Below are 21,028 nucleotides of genomic sequence, written 5' to 3' on the forward strand. Positions count from 1 at the left end.
CTGAATCTGTTTCTGCAGTGACAGAACAGAGCTGAACGGGACACCATAGGAAGACTTGCAATTTGGGGTTCCTACCAACTGTCACTATAAACTGAAACTGTAACTTTTGTGAACATGGAAGAGATCTACTGTGCATGGATGGACTTTGAAACTCTAAATTAGTAGACCAGTCAAAGCTACAGAAGAATCTCTTTGTTCAGTTCAGCCATTTCAGGACCAACTTGACTACAGCCTGCAGAACCCCCCCTTTTTATTTTGTCTTGTTCAGTAAGATTTTGACATTTGTAGAATGTTACTAGTATACTCTGAAGGCTTGGTACAAGGGCCCAAATCAGAGTGGAATTACAGCCACTGGGACAGGAGAGAGTTTTTGCTCCATGAGCAAAAACTTTCCTCAGGAAAGAGTCAATGCTACTGGAAACAACAGCCTTCCTGTGCCACCACATACCTTTAGTGGTCAGCACCACAGCCCTTGCAGCAACTCAGATTTTCAGTCAAGCAGCAACCTCTCAGTACAGCACAGGGTGCTGCCAATCTGACTTGGAGCCCTTAACTGAAGTCATTCAAACTCCTGTAATAAAAAGAAAACTAAACTAGCTCTCTCAAGCACATCCACCTCCCAAATCAAATATAATGATCTTCTCCAGCTGTTGGCTGAAATAGCCCTGCAGTTCACAGACAGACTTTCTTTCAGTGGAGAAGAATGAGGAGTTCAACAACTATCCTTAAAAACTAGTACTACCCACACTGCAAAGCTGATCATCTAGAAACTCTGAAGTAAAATGCACATGGCTGCAAGACTTACTTGCCATCTGACTAAATGCTAAGACAAAACTAAAACACTCTTTTAGTATTATCCATTATGATATTATCTTCAATTATATAATCATGTATTTACTACTGAGTCACTGACTTGTGCCACAAGACACACATAAAGGAAAATAGAATTAAAAATATAAATGTGAGCACCAGTCTGTCAATTTCCTAAGTAAGGTCCTAACCTTTACATGTGTATTGTACTTGACGTTGAAATCTAAATTAAATTTACTATATATATATCACACTGAAGAAGTTTAACAATCATTGTTGTTAACAGACATATATGAAGAACAGAAACAAGATAGTGATATTAAAGCAGTTTGCAGTCTGCAAGAGGTTTCTTTTCTTAGGATGCAATCTGTAAGTCTAGCCAACTTGACCATTAATGTCACAATCTATACATCACTGACAGTGAAAAATTAAAGGAAGTCTCTAAACACAAAAGACACCTCCTTCTTTTGGTTGTATCCTCAAATTAATTCATACCATACCATACACTGTACACGAGAAGTGCTCTTACAGAAACAGGAGAAAGACTTGAGTAAACAGTTGTGTAATGTTTCTTACTCGGGCACAGGGAAGTGGAGAGAAATAGCCAGGAGCTTTTTTCCCCCCCTGACCTTCGATATCAATTTCTCTTTCCCTGAGTGCACAGGGACACGTACCCTGCATCCTTGAAATAAATGAGGAGGTGGAGACACATAGGATGGCTATGTTTTTATGTCAACCTGATGTTATGTTAGAAAATTGGTGCAGAACTTAAAGATTATACCATTTTAATTTTGAGTTTCTTTGTACTATGAAAATGAGTTGACAGTTCTCTTCAATCAGAAAATTTAGATTTTCTTATATTAAGAGTCTGGTAAACTTGTAGCAACATCAAACAAGAGCTTGATATTACCAATTCTACATTATTGCAGAAAATTATTATTATTTCCTTTCTCTCTCTTTCAGTCCATATGTAGTATTAGAACATATTTTTGTTTTCAGAATTCACAAAAACTGACCACTTCAGAATTTCCAATACCAACTTCACAAAACCCCACCCAAAAGCCTTATTCAATTTGTAGCCTTCATTAGAGGTTGTAAAGAGAAGGCCAAAAGCTGTTTGCTCAATGCTGTCTCTTCTGTACTAATAGCAAGCTCTGTAAATGTTCGACACAATAAGCTGTCAGCACAAAAAATGTTTACAAGGCTAATAGGGCAGCAATTTCACTACAGCAGCATTAGATGGGAGCACTGCTCCTTCACCTAATGGAACTAATGGAACCTAGAGGGCCAGGCCTGGAAACATGACTACATCACATTTGTCACATCATCAGAAGAACGTTATATGAAGTTTATGCAAACTGTAACCCAAAACATCAGCACAAAGTCAGAGTAGTACAAACAGGTGATGTGTTCCAGCATAAAGTCGCCTTATAAAAAGTGAAACAACCGAAAAATGAATGGTAAGAGCAAATTCATACAGAAGCAGATTTTGCTTTGTATGGGCATTATGAGTTGGTCTCTGACTACTGGATGCTCTAGGGATTGATTTATCACACTGTTTAACCAGCTCATATTTTGAAGACAAGGAAGGGCTAAGGGTGAAATAAGGTAATGCTAACGAACCTGGTGTTCTTTTATAAAACTGCATCACTCTGAGATTTGTTGGCAATGTTGGTGTTTTTTGTTTGTTTGTTTGTTTTTGTTTTTCATGGGCTTTTCATGGATTTTGTGTGCGTGTGTGTGCCTGTGAGAGGAGAACTCAAATGCCTGTTTCATAAAGACAATACAGGAAAGTTACCACTTCTGGTTGCATAACCAGGAAGTAAATAACAGCTATTAATTCGTCACCCAAATTTCTGATGTTATCCATTATATAGCTTTGTAATTCTGTTATGGCTCTGAGTTCATGACAGTTGCATATTGTTATAGCAGCCCACTACTTTTAAATGACAGCTCTCTCACTTTAGATATCAATTAAGGAAAGAAAGTTAATAATCCAAGTACAGTTCAATTTCTTACTCACGCAGTCAACGTTTTAACTCCCCCTAACAAATGACTGCATAGGATTTAACTCTATAACAAATGATTATGCAGCTTTTTAACTCTCCATAACAAATGACTGCAACACAACAGCAAAGCATCTTCCCTACTTTCAGACAAATAAATAAGGAAGATGTTATAAAAAAGAAGAATCAAAACCTGGATGAGATAGCACACCCATTCACATTGTCAGGAAACATTTCATAAGGCCAAAATTGAGCATAAATTGACAATTTGTTTGTGTTCTAAACCATATATTTTAAGATACAAAAAAATGCTGTATTACTGGGGGGAAGGAAAAGGCTTGCATTCAGCACTTTAGAGTCACTGATGAATTTAGTAGAAGTTTAGATAACAGTGTACTTACTATTGCTAATTAAAAGAAAACTCTGCATTCAGTTAGATGCTAAGATCCTGTTTGCTTTTGCTTTACTTTTGTTAGCATACCCCACCTTTTTCAGCCTTTACTCACACACCTGGTGTGAGGCATTTCTGTGACAGATTTACCCTTAATACAACATATCCCTAATGAAACGGCTCTCATCTTCATCTCTGTGCAACATGTACTGTAGTAAACCTCTTTCCCAGAAGGGTTGATTGGCAAATAAGCACATCAGCTAAACTAGAATGTATTCCATCTTCTGGGTTTATATTGCAGAGAATTACCAAAACTCCAAGCAGAATTCAGAATTTCTGATTTCAGCATGACCAAGTATGTAGGTCATCTTAAAATGGCAAGTGTTCAAAACCTTCAGAGAAAGATACCTGGAAAGGCTTTTCTGGCATGCACTTGGCATGACCTGTATAACTCACCAGCAGTGAATTTCTTTCATCCAAGGGACCCAACTACTTCATCTGTACCAAACACACTGTTTTCAATTTAAGATAAAAACATGTTCCTTAAATATGTATCCAATAATGTTTTGGAAAAGATGTAAAGTACTGAACACCTCCTTCTCAAAGTTTTCATAGTAAGTCACAAGGAGAGCAGCTTACACTTTTGAAGATATGTGCTACCAAGCATCCAGTAAGCTAACTTCTCATTCTTGTCCCCTGTTAAGGCTCCTGAAAATATCATTACAATACTGACAGCTTCAGTTCATCGCATTTCATTGACTCTGCATGAGTCCCGTTCTTCAAAAGATAGCAGTGTTCATATGGTACAGAAAAAAAATAATAATTTCCAGACATGAAGAGTGATAAAACATTATGGATATAAAAATTAAGCAGGTTCTTGAAGATAAAGATAAGCCCTTGATTCACTAGAAAATTATATAGAAAAAAATCCCAACAACCCAAAGAACAATCTGCTGTCTGCTTCCACCAACTCTTCTTTTCTTTTTTTGCCCTTCAAGAATGAACACAACAGTAATTTCATATTTAAACCGTCTTATGTACTACTTTATGAACCTTTTTTCTCTTGGAAAAATCACATATCTCAAGCTGTCCAACTTGATGCACATTCCACGGGACTCTGTTTCTAAAAGCCAGCTGACAATGATGGTACCAAACACAGGGCAGGGTGCAAAACCAGACAAATGTTTGTACACTGCAAACTATCCATCTCAACACTGGTACAGAGCAAAAGCTTTCCAACATGATATATTTGAGGAAATGGAAAATAAGTAGATATAAATGATTTTATAAGGTAACAGAACCAAACATTCTGTGAGTTCCAAAACACTCCACAGCAACTCAAAAATACTGAAACAAAAGACAAAAAGTCAAATCCTAGAAAAAGGTCTATTACCTGAGTCTTCTCAGAGGGCAGTTAAACGCTCTGGGTCAAAACAACCATTTTTGTGTGTCAAATTAATCTGCACCTCACTCAAAAGTAAGGTATGGGACACCCAAAACAAAATCTGAATTCTAAATGTACTAACCACACATATGAACTCCTTCTTGCAGCTTCCTAATGAGACAGGTTAAGCACTGGAACAACCTGCCAAAAGAAGTAGGGAAATCTCCATCCCCAGGGATTTTCAGAGCTTGACTTTCTCCAGCCTTTGAGCAACCTTACTGAGCTTTGAAGATAGCTTAGCTTTACACATAGGTTTGGACTGGATGACCTCAAGAACACCCTCACAACTGAAATTATTCCAGATTACCTTACTACGCACTTGAGAACCCCTTAATAAACATTAATGAGAGCTGTTAGAACCGCAAAACACTCATTCAGGATCTCAATAATGAGTTTCACAAATGAAAACATTTACATTGGCATACTACCCTGAAAATGCGATTTCTGGTCAAGATCAGTAGGAATGTCTTTAAGTAAACTAACAAAGAAGTACTATTTGGACAGAATTAATCAAGGTTTCCCACAGTGATGGAATAATTGTGTTCAGCATGCACCAGTCATACTCATTCCATGTGGCTGGTCCCAAGCTACATCGTGGCATCGGCAGAGAGTTTCAACTCACATTGCCACCAATGAATTGAAGAAAAAAATAAATCAAGTAGTAGGTTACCACACAGAATAATCCTTATCCTGCAGGATAAGGATGAGAGGGTAGGGCCTCTTTGATCACAACAAACAGATCATTAGGACAGCAGGTCCCAGGAGCTTAGGACTCTACTCATTTGAAGAGGCTTTGGTACTGCTTCTCCCTCTCCTTATCTCACTGGCAAACACCCTGGGCAGAGATTTTTTTTTCCTACAAACTAGGCATTGCAGTTGAAATGCTTGAAGCCCCCTGCTAACAGGTCAGCCTTGTGAAATGTTGCAACACTGTGAGCACTTCGTCACAGATCTCCAAATCCTGAGGGCGCTCTTGATTAACTTGTCACATCACTAGGAAAAATGAATGCGAACAATGACACAGGAACAGTAATTCCAAAATTAAGTGTTTAAGTTCAACTCATGTCAAAAGCTACACCTGCATACAGAAATAAAACACTGCAAAGATGCACCTGTTTCCCTGCCTTGGTTTCCTCACTAGTGAGAGCAGATTGCTTCAGCCTAATTCTTCGCACTATCCAAATTCCTCTTCTATTTCCCTTTTTCAGGCAGTGAATTTCTCAGCTCCCTTGAAACCAGATTGTATAGATTCCTTCTTTCCCAAGGACTTCCTTAAATGCCTGGGGAAATCCCGCTCCCATTAAACTTTTAGTTCTTTTTGTACAGTGACTCATTGATCAAGCTTACAAATGTCTTGAAAAAACTCCTAAAACATACAATCATAGAATGGCCTGGGGTGGAAGGGGCCTCAAGGATCATCAAGCTCCACCCCCCTGCTGAAGGCAGGGCAGCCAACCTCCATATCTGATACTAGATCAGGCTGCCCAGTGCCCCATCCAACTTGGTCTTGAATAAACATGAATATTTGCTTCTGAATTCAGGTGTAAAGAATAAGCTCCTCTACAAAACAGTCATTCTTTTGTCAAGGATGCTCCATGTAAATCAAATGTTAATTTTATAATGTCTACATCAAATTACAGTTCCGCACATCACCACTTGTAGGCTTCTTCCTCGACTTGGTGTGTTCAATCAAGTCCAATATCTGAAATTCACAGCCCAGCATCAAACAATTAATATACTAAACATCTGATTACCCAAAACAGTTTCAGTGCAAATGCTGTTTTAAATTTTTCTTTCTTGAGTTTTTTTCAAACATCCTGATTTACACCAGTAATTGGAGATTAAAAAAAGTAAATTCATCTTACACAATACAGATTTTAACTGAAGGATGCATTATAATTTCAAACCTACAAGTAGATTATTTTTTCCCTGAAACCTCAAAGAAGCTTAGATTTAAAATACTTTTACTTTTATTTTAAAAGAAAACTTTTAAGGGTAACATCAATCCCGTTGTTTCTAACAGCCTATAAAGCTTAAAAATATCAGACAGTGCTACCCATGAATTCGTTCAAGTCTACAAATCGGAGTCTCCCAATCACAAAAGTGCCATAAAACCCACCATTTTGCTAACACTATGCTCAATGATCAGTTTTTGTGACACATCTTAAGAAAAGTTACTTCTCATCTACTTTATATAGTACTCATCTGATTCCCTCCACACAAACACGACACAACTTCCTTACAATGATACAACTGTTAAAATCTCAATTAGGTAGAGTAAATGGGCGTGTGATATTTTAGCGCGCTAGAGAATGCAATTCTTTGAAACACACTGCACCATCACATGATATTTTATCCAAAGTTTTGTCATTTAAACAGCTTGCAGTGATTTGTTATATGATATTCTGAAATACTCTGCAGCTGTAACAGGACTGAAAGCGCTCTCCTTTATTCAATTACTTCCCGGGATCTCAAAAGCTCAGCACAATATGCACTTGTAAGGCTGTCAGGTTCTGGGTAAATCAGCTTCTATTGAAGAGGGAAACACGCAAAAAAACACTGAAGATGTATGCTTGCAAAAGGAATCCTGTTTCCTTTTCGGTAGCTGTAGCTCTTGGAACGTATAAAGACAACACTAAGGAGATGAATACCACCTGCAGAGATTTAACGTGGGGGAGATTATATGCAAACTTCCTTTACTTCATTAAAGGAAGTTTTGCCTCCCACTTTCTTTATTGAAAGGTGCAGCCCATGACTTGTATTTGTTTTAGCACTCAGTGTGTGCACACGTGTTCAGCTGTCTTTGTTTCTCACAAAGGTTAACCTAACAGAAGCTCAATGTGAAATATCACCAGCAACAATGCATTCAGTAACAGCCTTCATCAGAAAAGCACTTGTCATGGCCTGATGCACAATACAGGGAGTTGTTCCTCCTCCACCCTGTTCACACAGCCCTTCCACAGCAGCCTTTGCAAACAGAGCCCTGGAAACCTTTTGAGGATGTAGGGAGAGCAGAAGTGTCTGGCTCTGCCATGAGGGGGCTGCATGTTGTTGCTTGCTGTTCACCACACACTAGGAACCTTCTTCCTCACCTACTGGTGGAAAGCACTTTGTGCCATGGGAAAACTGATGTCCTAGAAACAGCCACACACTTCATAGCTCACAATATTAATCCTGAATTTCAGAAAAGATTCCAAAGAACTGATTTTTGACGTCACGTAACTCTCTACCACATGCTACAGCTAAAAGACCTGTGGCATTTTTTCTCTCCGCAAAGTGAAAATAATACTCTCCATCCACTTGTTAAATCAACTGAATGTTGACAGTTGTACAGTATATACCAGCATGAATGGAAAAATGAAGGCAATGTAGGGCTCCCAGAATATTAAATGCATATACATACATAACCAGGAGTTAAAAATTAAAAGCTACCACCCCCCATCCCATCAGAAAATACACATTTACAAATGTAAAACGAGGCAGAATCTTGTTTCAATTGTTTTTAAGATATTATTCACACTCACCAGTATTCCATAAATGTCTGAACCCACCCACATTTCCTGTTTATTAGTATGCTATGCTTTGATTCAGTCATGTGCTAATACTAAAATTAACCTAACAGTGCAAATCTGGTTAAATTTTCCAGTGGTACATTGTCCTTTGGGTTACCGAGCAAGCAATGACTTTTATTACTACTGTGATAAAGCTCATGTCTGAACTTTATAAAAAACAGCTGACCCCTTTCTTTCACAGAGGGGAATTCCACTGTTATAATAATGATGACTAGAAAATAATCACTGCCATCAAAAGCCTTCACTGACTCAGCTGGAATTTCAGATCTATCAAGTAAAGCTGCTCACAAAGGTTACTGAAAATGCTTACAATCCCGGCATGAACTGCATTATAAGAGGATGATCATTTTTCAGATAAGTAATGCCATTTTAAAGAAAATTAAAAAAAAAAAAAAAAGGTGAGAAAAAATGATTCACCTATCCCCATAAATATTTAAATTATATTATTATGTAGAAGTACGTATTTGTATAATGACATTAAGATGTGATACATCTTTAATGACGTACATCTAGAGAAGAATCTAGGAAGCAGTGCAAACAACAGCAATGCTTGTTTTAAATGAGCCTCACAGCCAAGTCTTCAAATGTATACTGTTAGCATCAGGAAAAAGAGAACGCATTGGTTCTTCTGCAACAAAATTTATTGTAAAGGCAAATTCTGCTACGCACAGAGGTTTTATGTACTTGGAATAACATTTCCAAGGAACACTCCCGTGCAGACTGAAGTTCCACCCACTGCATCTGAACAGTTGAGTTTTAAGGAAAAGCTTGCAATGGTGCTACAGCCAGATGAGAAACCTGCCCAATAATTACTTACATAATGCATTCCCCTTAATTTACATGTATGAAAAGGCTCAGTCACATGAAAAAATACCACACACAACTAAGCAGAACATTAAAAAGCTACTTTCTATGTATTATTAATAGCAACATTCAGGTCTTTAGCATTAAAGAACAGTAACATTAAATTCTCCCTTGGAGGCAGTTATTTTAATTGTTGATCGGTCAGTAACAGAGATTTCAGAAGTTAACCTCTGACTAGAAGACAGCAAGGCTTTTTAGGTCATGAGGGCCTACATGAGTCTCTTAGAAGATGAGCATAAAAGTCCTAAAATAACAAGCACACACACAGGTTTCTCTTAATTTGCCCTGTTGGATTCCTATAATAAGTGCTTAACAACTCCATCCCCAAAGCAACTCTGCAGTCATCAACAAGACCATTTACCACATGATTTAGCAAACATATTTCCAGGATTTTCACTTACATATGCTACATGGAATTGGAATAGGAATTAACGTAAGGCAATTTACAGGCAGTATCACTCCTGCCTTCACAGTTCTTTCCATATCAGATCCAAGAGGAAAGAAGCAGTGCTTCCAAGTTACAACACTAAGGGACCTGCCTCCTCCTCTTCTATTTACTATATTGTGGGCAGTCAGTCAAGATTTTCAGTGGATCCACTACACCAAATCAACAGTGATTTCTGAACAATAACACCTCTCTTATCACACCATATGGCTACTCATATTGTGAATATAATAAAGCACTGTTCAAAAAAACAAATTCAAAACACCTTAAAAAACTACCATTCGGCAGCATTAGGAGTTGCACCATAGTAAACCTAATTGGAAGCATTCTTCTGCATAGGTAATGTACTGCAAAAAGTTATTGTGCAAACAGAGTTCTCTAAGCAGTGCCAAACTGAACCAAAGGAGCTTTAGCAGTGGAAAAAAGTTCTATTAATGTTATTTCACATTAGAAATCAACATGTCTTTAAAAATCCATGCTGACCAAAAGAATTCAGTGTTGGAGGAGAGGAAGTTTGTTTAGTCTACTGCTACCACATCCCTTGCTAGCCCTCAAAAAAAAAAAATAAAAATAATAATAAAAAAAAATCCCCCAAGAAACCCAAACAAAAGCAATAAAAAAATTCAACAAAAAACCCAAGCACCCAAAGAGCCAAAGAGCAGAACAGGCCAAAAAGAAACAGAACAAACTGACTTGCCATATTTGGTTTTAGTCTTTCAGTTCTACTACAAAGTAGAACTACTTTCCAGACATTCTCAAAGACCACCTATTATTGCTCTGAAATATTCAGAAGGAAAAAAAGGAAGAAAAAAGCATGTTTTATATTCCCAACTTTTCTAACAAGGAATAGAGCAGGAGGCAGGAAGTTACAGCTTAACATCAATTAACTTCAGCTTTCAGAGAAATACAGAACCATACAGGATGGCTAAATTACTAAGCTGCCATCTGCTCTCAGCAGCTCTTTGGAAAGACAGCTAACTCAGTTCAGCGTCTGTCAAATACCAGAATGGCAGGCAGAGCCTAACCTGTGGCAGCACTGGTCTCTGGCAGATGCCTACATTCACCAGCTTTCTAATCCCAACCAGAATTCTTCAGACCCATCAGCACCGTGTGAACTCTGGATCTGCTTTTTCCTGCTGGAAGCTCCTATGGCTGCTGTTACACAAAAATATTCACATGGAGTATCGACTCATCTGGAAGCGTTCCCACTACCATTTTAATAAAATAGCATCAGTCTGCATGGAGAAACTATTACACTTTGGTCTGGTTCAGTCTGACGAAAATGCAGCTAATCAGATTACAAACTGACTTTACAACAGATTAATTATAGGTGAGATTAATTATGTTCAGTTCTTTCCATTTTGCAAAAGTATTTTTCAGCTTCTTCTCTGATATGCATCATTGGCTAATTCACTGCACTTTGCACTCAGAGATGTCATTGCAAAAATTTATTCTGCCAGGTTCAAATTCCACTCGGCTGGCCTTTTTCATTATGACTGATAGTCAAGCTAGCAATATTTTGTTCACTCATCAGTTTCTGACAGATGGCAATCGAATCCAGGCCACTTTAAACACTTGGCAGCTACATGTCGGATTCTTACCTTTGTTCTTCTTCCTCCAAGGTAAGACACCCAGAAATCCTAATACTTCCAAAGTCATGAAACATGGCTGAATCATCATCAGCAGAGTATAACAAACACGTACACACTTACAAAAAAAACAAAACAAAACAAACAAACAAAAAAAAAAAACAAAAAAAAAAAACCACCTTTGTTTCTGTTTTAATAAAAGCAATGCCTTTCTGTCATTTAGTTTAACCTGTAACTATCCATAATCCTGAAGGCAAATTACATCTTGAATGTGTATTTTAAGACTACAACCTGATTAAACAAAGGCCACAAACCGAATGAGGCACTTCTGTGACCCCTGGTTTCATTCAGAGCCCAACACTGAAGTCGTTTTTGTTGGGGATAGATTTCATAGTTAAATGTATGACATCTTGTTTGATCAATGACTACTTGCTCCCAGGATTTCAAATTGCTGATCTTCACTTACCAGAAGTATACCTACACTAGGGTCCACTTCTATTATATGTTGCTATTCAACCAAAGGAAAAAAAAAAAAACAAAACATGGACACACATCTGCAGAGAACGAGCTGAAAAATTTTAAGGTCCTGTGAAAATACTGAACATTCATCAAAAGGCATATCAAACAAAAAAAGAAAAAAACAGCCATCAGCCAGGAAAGAATGTTAGCACATGCAAGTACAACCAGCAGACACACAGCAGAACAAGTTTGATTTATTTTGCTTGTTTAAGTGGCTTTATACCTCAGAACATTCAGCATGTTCTTCAGTATCTGATCATCTTTCTTTCCAAAGTACATATTTCCATTGTGTGCGCAATGTGAAGACTGCACAGGAAACACCTACAGTTCATCTCAGTGTGAGCCAAGCAATTTTCTCATTGTAGAAACTGTAAAGAGTAGCTCTATGTAATAAAATGTTCATAAATGACATTGCTTTATAGAAATAATGTTTTACTGCATTTAATTGGTATAAAATATATGAACACTATTTGAAACCAAGTGTGCAGATGACTTTTTTAATTTACATTACCAAAGTAATGATCCATTTTATCTTTATGTTTGATGAACACAAGAATTGTTTCTGAATATCACTTGTTCACTTTTGAGCAAGAAGTAATAGATATTCCCTCCGTTTTTTCTAAGCAAAATATACAGAATACTACTGAAGTGCCTAGCTCAGAAACTAACAGTGAGGTCATTTCTAAACAGTAACAAAATGAAAAAAAATCCTAATGTAAGAACTGCCTTTCATTCTAATTATTCTCTCCCCAAAAGAATGAAAAAAACCATCTGTTAGACATTTTTGTCATTGGCAATTCAGTAACATATACATTGTATATACAATGTCCTAAGGCAAAACACAGACAAAATAAATGCATCCAAATAATCTTCTGGCTAACCTGCTGTTCAAAAAAATCCACTAGCAAGTAAGTTGGTTATCTCAAAGCCTTTCAATTTAAAGGATTAAACAAAGTTGCAGTTAGCACCACGCAAAGATTGTTGTCTTGGACTGTGCCCACCACAGCTACAGAAAATAAGCTTGAAATCATTCTTATAGCCAAATTTGTCAAGATAAAAATGTATGAACAGAACTTTGTATAGTTATCTATTCTTAATTTTTTGGATAACAGTAGAGTTACTGTGCAGGAATGGGATATGAAGATGCAAAACAGTGGATAACTACAGCAACACCCGCATCAGAAGGGTAGGGGACCAAATGGGTAGAACAATGGTCATGCTGTATCTGTTTACAACTTCTCAGCAGAAGATACAGATTCCAGGAAAACTGTTGCTGCAATCATGAGAAAGCCTCAACTAATCAGCACTCTCATTCTTCTCCTTCCTCCAGAAAGGTCATTATTCTCCTTTCTGAACTTAACAGAGATTGCAATGTGTAAAGCTTCAGCAATAACACAGCTGTGTTGAAGAATCGCTGTAAAGCAGCCATAATTGCTAAGCATCAATGAGGACAATTACTATTCACCTATTTGCACATCTCATCTTTTACATTTTGCAGTAACTAGAAAAGACAGTGGAATTTTGAGTTCAAGAGCAGAACAAGAAAGTGTCAGTCCTCAAAGAAAGGGTATTTCTGAGAACGCGTCAACACTGGGAAAGCTGGATGTGAGAGGTCAGCCCTAGGTCAAGATCCATCTCCTTCTCCACATCTCTATGCTGCAGAAGCAAAGCTCCTGGACTCTTCATCAATGGAACATTTTGGCTTATCAAAGAGACATCTGCTGAGCGTTTAACAAAGAACTCATCTAAATCAAACTCTCCTGTATGCAAATATAGCGTTAAGTCAGATGGCTTATGGAGAAGCTCTAAATTTATCATTGTGAGATAGCTGCCTCTTAATTAAACCTGTTTCAGCTACCACGATGAATATTTGCTCTCAGCTCTCCAATTCTCACCTCAGATGTCTGACTTGATTTAGCAACTAATATATATTAAGGACAGAGTTCAATAATTGGAGAAGAGTTGTGTACAAATCCCCAGTGTCAGTTTCTAATTGCCAACCCCCATACTGTGAAGAGACTTGAAACTAAAGAAAATGTTTTAATTAAAGCACATTGGTTTTGATAGTTCAAGTGATAGGTGTTTCTGGTGACTTCAGTATAAACATCTAGTTCAAGAAGTCATTCACTGATACCTAAACAGATTTGGTTTATTGACTTAAATCCAAAGATCACAATACCAAGAATGGAGCATTGCAATTATTAACGTCTTGCCTTTTATGAAATCAGTGCTGGTCATGAAGATAACTAAGTACAATGCTTCTATATTAACAGTTACTGAAAAAGCTTCCTTTGTTCCTCACATAGCTGAGAGTAGTGCATGAAAGATACTTTAGCCTTACCATTGTCAATATACACAAAATAGTTAACCTCCACCCTTCGGTTAAGTTTAATTAATTTTTTCCTTCTCAAATGTGTTTTTCTTCCTCCCCCTCACCGTTTCTGCTCCATCTTCCTTGCCAAACAACTAAATATTTTCATATGCAGATTACAGCTTAACAGAAATTTATACAGTTCTCTGAAGTGCTCAAAATATATAATAACAAAAAAGATAACTTGAAAATAAGTGAGATTTTTATTCTTCTACAAGGAATTTAGTATTTTTGTGTCACACGAGAACTTCAACTCTGTAGAACAGATAGGCTGCAAAAGACAAGAAAAACTGAAGTAGTAACATTTAAGAAATTATCACTACTTGGTAACCAGACATGATGCCCCAAGGTGACACTGAAAGTAAAAAGTCAATGGGGGACTCGGTCTGTTCTATCATAGTCCCGCTGTCAGCAGAATCTCTCTACGACCGAAGAAAGATATGAAGGTGATGTATTGTTGCAAACAGGGAGCTGTAGCTGACAAATACTTTCTATGTTCCTTACAAAAGCAAGTCCCAATCCTTCAAGTTGATCTATGAAAGCCACAGTTGCTTTAGGCAAGTACACAGGATCTTCTTGCACTGAAAAATTAACATGCGCGAGGTCACATTGTAGTCATGTACTTCTTGCAGACCATGTTTTTGCCAATACTCTTTTAACAATTTCAAAACTTCCAAAAGGACATGAGAGCTTATCTGCAAACATCATTAGCTTTATCAGCTGATCTTACAGTGTAGAGATTAAAAATAGAGCACAGCCCTAGCTAAAAAGGCATGGCCAAAAGCCGCAGGGAAGAAAGCTAAAAATAGCTTTAAAAACAAAACCCAACCCTAGTAGTTTTTAGAAAGTAGTTAGAACTAAGTGAAGATTAAATACTTGCTCATCACATCATTTACAGACCCCCAAAGGAAACAATTTTCCAGTGTCCAATAACACTGAGCAGCCTGCAATGTCAGCTGTATTTAAGTTAACGCTTAAATATAAAAGATGGTGAGTTTTGTTGCTTTTATTTGAAACGTTGCCAGTAGAAGGTAGAACGCATGCTACTTCAAAGGAAAATAACAGTAGCATACAGGAAATCTTGGGAGCAACAACCACTTGAACGTCAAGAAAACAAACTCCAGAACCATAGCATGGTTTGGGCTGGAAAGGATTTTTAAAGTTTTGGCCATACCAAATAGCACCTGTTTTTATCACCTGCTTCTGTAGAGCCCATGTCAGAAACAAAGCAAAACCTCTGGCCTTCACCACACCGTAACACATGTGCCATAGGCTGTAGCCACACAGGGAGAAGTTAGCAAGGACAAGGATCCTCCAGCAACCTTGTTGCCTTAAGCAATACCACTATCATACCTTTTATATTAGTATGTACACAATGTTTCCCTCTCCCTCTCCCTCTCTCTCTCTCTCTCACACACACACACACACACACACACACAAATATATAATGCAGAAATTAGTAGGAACATTAAAACCCTTCAACCCCAGCTCCGACCAGCTTAGGTAGCCTATGTGTGAGGAGCTGTGCCACAGTGCTTTTGCTTTCTGCTGCTCAAAGGGGATGGACTCAAACCATGCTGCTCTGTCCTGATCTATCTCTGCTTTGAGGGTTGGAGAAAGACCTTAAAAACTGCATGGAAGTTACACACTGACACATAATTTTTGTGCCTGCCTGACACTGCAATGTTTTTCCTGCTACATTTTAAGCTTTAGATACATCAGAAAATACACTCAAACTAAGAAAACATCATTGGAGCATATAGGAATTTTTATAATAACACACTGATAAAAGTCAACCTAAAGAGCATGAATGACCTGGAAAGGGTCTCTTCAGTGCCTAAAAGCATCACTGAAGTCTTTGGCTTTTTCCTTAGGGGCCAGAAGCACGTATTTCCTAATTTCCTGGCTGGGCAGCTTTTTATCATCCTTCACAAACATAACAGGTCTCAGCAAGAGACATCTTTACTAAAGCTCTGTGCACAAAAGTGGGCTGAAAACATGTTTTGGATTGCGTTAAAAAGACTTACTTCCATCATTGTCTTATGTAATTCATAACTGATTTAATCATGGGGCAGGACAGGGGAAAGGGGATGGGAGAGGGATCTTAGATTTTAGAATGCAGTGAATTTTCTGAAAGTATTTCATAGTTTTGTTTTTCTTTTCTTTTCTTTTCTTTTCTTTTTTTTTTCATAAAATCTCCAACTTTATTTTTGGTTATGTTTAAAGAACCTAACAGGTTATTCATATACCCTTTATCACTCACTTTGGCTAAAAACTGAAGTTCTGCTCGGGATCAAGGACAAAGCACACAGCATCAGGAGCCCACTTTGATTTGCTTACACTAAAATCTTTCATAAATTATTTACTAAACTTCAAAGCTTTGAAGTTGATGATGAATATAGTGGGAAAAATAAGATGTTTGATTACTATCAATTATTTAATACATATGTTTTACAGTATAAGATATGCACAACATAAAAATGCATTATATTTCATTAATACAAGATGCAAAAAAATGGCATATTGGAGAAAAAACGTAAAGATTTAATCCATACTTTGCAGTAAGAAACTTACATCTGTATACGCAAAACAGCAGCCAAGACCAGACAAAAGAAAGCTTTGAATCAAAGTGAACTACTTATAGAAGTCAGCTCAAGTAATAAAACATTCAGGGTCTAGAATATAAACGATAGCTGAACCAAATTCACATCCAAACCAGTCAGATCAAAGAATCAGCTTGTCAGTTCTAACCAAAGCAGGATAGCAAATCAGTTGAGCAGTTAGAGGTCCAAACCTCCTTCTGATTAAGACTAAGTCTGGGATGCACAACGGTGTGCCAGATAGCTATTGTTTTTAATGTGCCTAAGGTCAAACACGGTAAACTTCACACTTCTAACCAGTGCTGTTTGTAATAGATTGGATGAAACACTTTTACAAAAGAATCAATAAATGTAAAGACTGGAAAGAATTAGAGAGGCTTGCAGGCTTGTACCTATTGTCTGGGGGAATTACATGTCAGTTCGAGTATTGTAACTCCAACAAAGGTTTCCTAGCTTTAATTTACTAGAACATATAATGGGTGATGTAGAAACTAGGAAACACTAGTCAGTCCGAATACATTACTTAACAGACAATTTAATGAATGTTACAAACATTATTATAGCCCTGGCATACTTCTCTGCTCATTCATTTTCACTTTGCAATTTTATCATGAAAGAGCATTTTCTTTGTGAGGCTGTTCCACTTAAAGTTTAAGTCTCAGAAGAAAAAAACACTGTATCACATGCAAAACATACATCTCAAATTGTAATAAGCAGTGCTAAAAGCTAAATAAATAACTTGTGACTCAAAGCCTTCCAGCCTGTCTCACACACACATTTGTGGGAGACTTCACATGCATTTACACAGCTTATGCACTTTTAGCAAATACAGGTGAGGCAGAATATATCACAAAAATGCACCTTGAAAAAAAGATCATAAAAACAAATATATAAAGGGAGACCAGCAAATAAACAGTCACATTGGAAAAAAAAAATAATAAAAAATAATAATAATAATAAAAAAAAAACCACCAGGATACTCTTTAAAACAAAAAGAAACTGGCTCTCAGAATGTAGTCAGCTGACACATTCAAAAGAACAGAACTATTTTCAAACAGTTCTTGTTAAACAGAACATCCACACCCTCCCCTAACTAAATATTTCTGCCACCACAGTTTTACTCCTCAGATCGATCTGACTTTGGTTCAAATGTACAGCTTAAATCTTAAAGGCACAACTCCTCCAGTAAAAGAAGGCTGAAGGAATGGTTTTACACTGTGCTCAACTTGAAGGTTTACCTTTGATTATTATAATCTCCCTCACATCATCTGATTTATAAAGTAGAAAATGAGAAAACAGCAAACAAACAATCCATAAGCTTTTCGAGATAAACCATATGGTCTACTGTTCCAACAGACAAAATGAAATTTTAAACACACAACAGGGTTGTTTAATGCCATATTCCACCGGGTAAAATTGGATACAGAAAGCTGGATTTCTCCATCCCAGGTTCCCTCTTTAAACCACTGACTGTTCATGTGCAGCTGATAAGTACAGTATCTCTGAAACTCCCTTTATAACCCAGTGCATACATTGAAAAAATCACTGGAGTGCATTTTTTCCCAGGAAAATGTGTGAAGAACTCAATTTCTGAGGACAGAAATTTATTCTGTCATAGAGTTTTGAATAACAAGTTATTGAGATCTTCTACCATGATGGGAAAAGCCTCACCCGGGATTTTTTGGTTCATATGACAAGATGTTGCTACAAAAGATATATGTACATCTGCATTACAAAGAATGTCCTTGTTACTGAGAAAGACTGTCTATATGCTACTACACCCAGACAATGATAAACACAACCTACGTTCATTTTTGATTATTAAAAGCTTGCAAGTTTAGATAAGAGGACATTCCTATAGGTTGCTCCACTGTCTTCCTGCACGATGCCGGTTTTGCTTTCTATTCTGTCTGTATCTACCTGTGTGGTTAGTACACTCGTGTGCTTTAACTAGTACGTAGCATAGCTGCTGGCAGTACTTCATCTTCGGAAATAAATATGCATTTTTGACATCCTGCTTTCTTTTCATTTAGATCTACTTTAACAACTTGGGAGCCATGTCACTTGGACAGTCAAGGTCATGATTTCTGAAGAAGGTTCACTGCAGGCAAATCCCAGAGGACAGTCTGACTCTCTTTTCGTCAGGTCACATCAAAAGAAACTTTTAAAAGGGTTAATCATAGCTTTACAGTAAAAAGAAAGTGCACTCCACAACAGAAGCTGCTGTTTATGTTCTTTTAGGCTGTTCATTGTGGAAGTCTGGTTGACAGAAAATGGGATGAAAAGCTGAGAAACAGCTATTCCCAGAAATAGCTGTCTCTGAAAAAGGGAACTGCAGATTAACCTCATGTTATATCATTAGCTTATTAAAATTGCAGCATCCTACAGTGAGGAAACATATTATGCAGTTATTTCTGTGGAGGGGGGAAAAAAAAAACAACAAAAAAACCCAGCTTCCTCAAATTTACATTCCAGCCTGGTCCTTCTATTACTGTTATTGTAGCGAACAAGTCTTTCAGATGTTAGAATCAAAGGCTCATTCTGCCAGCAGTCCACCTGGACTTACCATAAGTCATCACCATCTATATGGCAATGACCACCTCCACTTGTATGCCAGATTGAAGAGGCTAGGCATGGCCACATTTTGGGAGTGCCAATGCACCTTTTATCCATTTGTTAGGAATGGCAGTGAAAATGCTTTCCTGGCAAGAGATATGATACAGCTTGTCTCAGCCAAAAACTATCCCCAGCTTTAACTCCCATTGCTCATCATGGCTAAATAACTGAACCAATAGCTTTAGGTGTGTTTTTGTTATTGTTTTTCTATTAGCTGTGAAAGAGGCATGAAGTGCATCTGTTAAAAACTTATGTTTGTCAACTAGAGGTAGGGGAGGTAGAAACTTGTGCATTTTGAAAGACAAAGGGTAGGATGCATGTATTGTCAGAAAAGGTTGAGGACAAATATTACTTAGTTATAGGCATCCACAGAAAAGGGCAAACTATTTTTACATATGGAAATGTCATCTTTCTCAAACCCCATTCTCCATTTAATCTTATTTCCCTTCCAGTACGTTAGCAAATAAGAAACTCAACAATAGCTGCTGACCTCTAAGTTAACAAAATAGTTGCCTGATTGTTGCTCGTCTTGTAGACTAACCTTGCAATGGAAAATGGAAAGCCAATTTACTGAAGCTGAATTAACAATAAGAAAAAGTACATTCTTTCTCAATAACACACAAAAAAATTAGAAAATTAGAAGTAGACTACATATTTAAATATAAGAAGTGTTCTCTATGTGGAGTCAACAGCCTAGGAACAGCTGCAGCATGAAAACAGCTTCTTTGGAATCAGAGTCAACAGGATGAGGGGACACTAATGGGAAGCTCAAGCCTCTTTCCACTTACTAGGTCACATGAATTCAGTAAACTTTTCCAAAACCAACATTCTTCCAAAGGAGCTGCCATCCCTTACTGCGGGGTGGGGGAGTTACTACTATGTGGATGCGCAAATACCGAAGAGGTTGCGTTGCGCCTGCTTAATGCCAGTGTCTGAGGCCTGGATGTGGCACCATCCTATCTTGACTCATCCTTGTGAGACATCTGTATTCCATTTGTAGGAAAGCATTTCAGAGAAAGTCCAATGGCAACGTATCAACATACTTCTATGCAGTTCAGACATAAATATTCCTCATAGCTTTGAGTTGTTAGGATAATCTAGACACTTGGTAATTCAATTTCTCTTTTCTTGCATTTCCTTCCTCAGTCAACACAGCCCTACATATGACAAAAGGAACAAAAAATCTTGAATTCTGTCCTCTTATCTCACTTTTTAAAGTTGAGTTCCCAGTTGTTTAAAAACAGCTTGATTGCTCCATTGAATAGCAAGTTCTAAGGTGTTATTAAAGACCATCCCAGACAATATTTCTGCATGCTAGGTATTCCTGTACAAATTCCTTCCCCCTCCCCCCCTTTTTCCTCTATGAATCTATAGCTTAACACTCAGTTCTAACTCACAAATTCTTATTCCTAAATAGATCTTCTCTGGATATATCTCCATCGTTAACCTAGACTGCAAAAGCAGAATGAAAAGATCACAAGGCTAACAGACAATTCCTTAAATACCAGAGCACTGAATTTTCTTTCCTATGAGATCCAACCTATCAGTTCATGAAAAAGGAAACAATACAGTGTCTCAGCAACTTCTATGTACCTTTCAAAAGAAGACTATGCTTGCTATGCTCAAGTTCAGTACACGAATCATTAACATAAGGTATCTGTTGATTCATTAACATCATAATAGGCGAGTCATTAAGTTAACCTACTTTAAATTCACAGTTAATTTTTCCATTTTTATGGTATTTGAACAGACTGGAAGTACTGCATGTTCACATATAGATGCCTTCAGAAGTGCGCATGGC

Source organism: Tetrao urogallus, assembly GCF_951394365.1.
Source record: "Tetrao urogallus genome assembly, chromosome: 4".
Lineage (NCBI taxonomy): Eukaryota > Metazoa > Chordata > Aves > Galliformes > Phasianidae > Tetrao > Tetrao urogallus.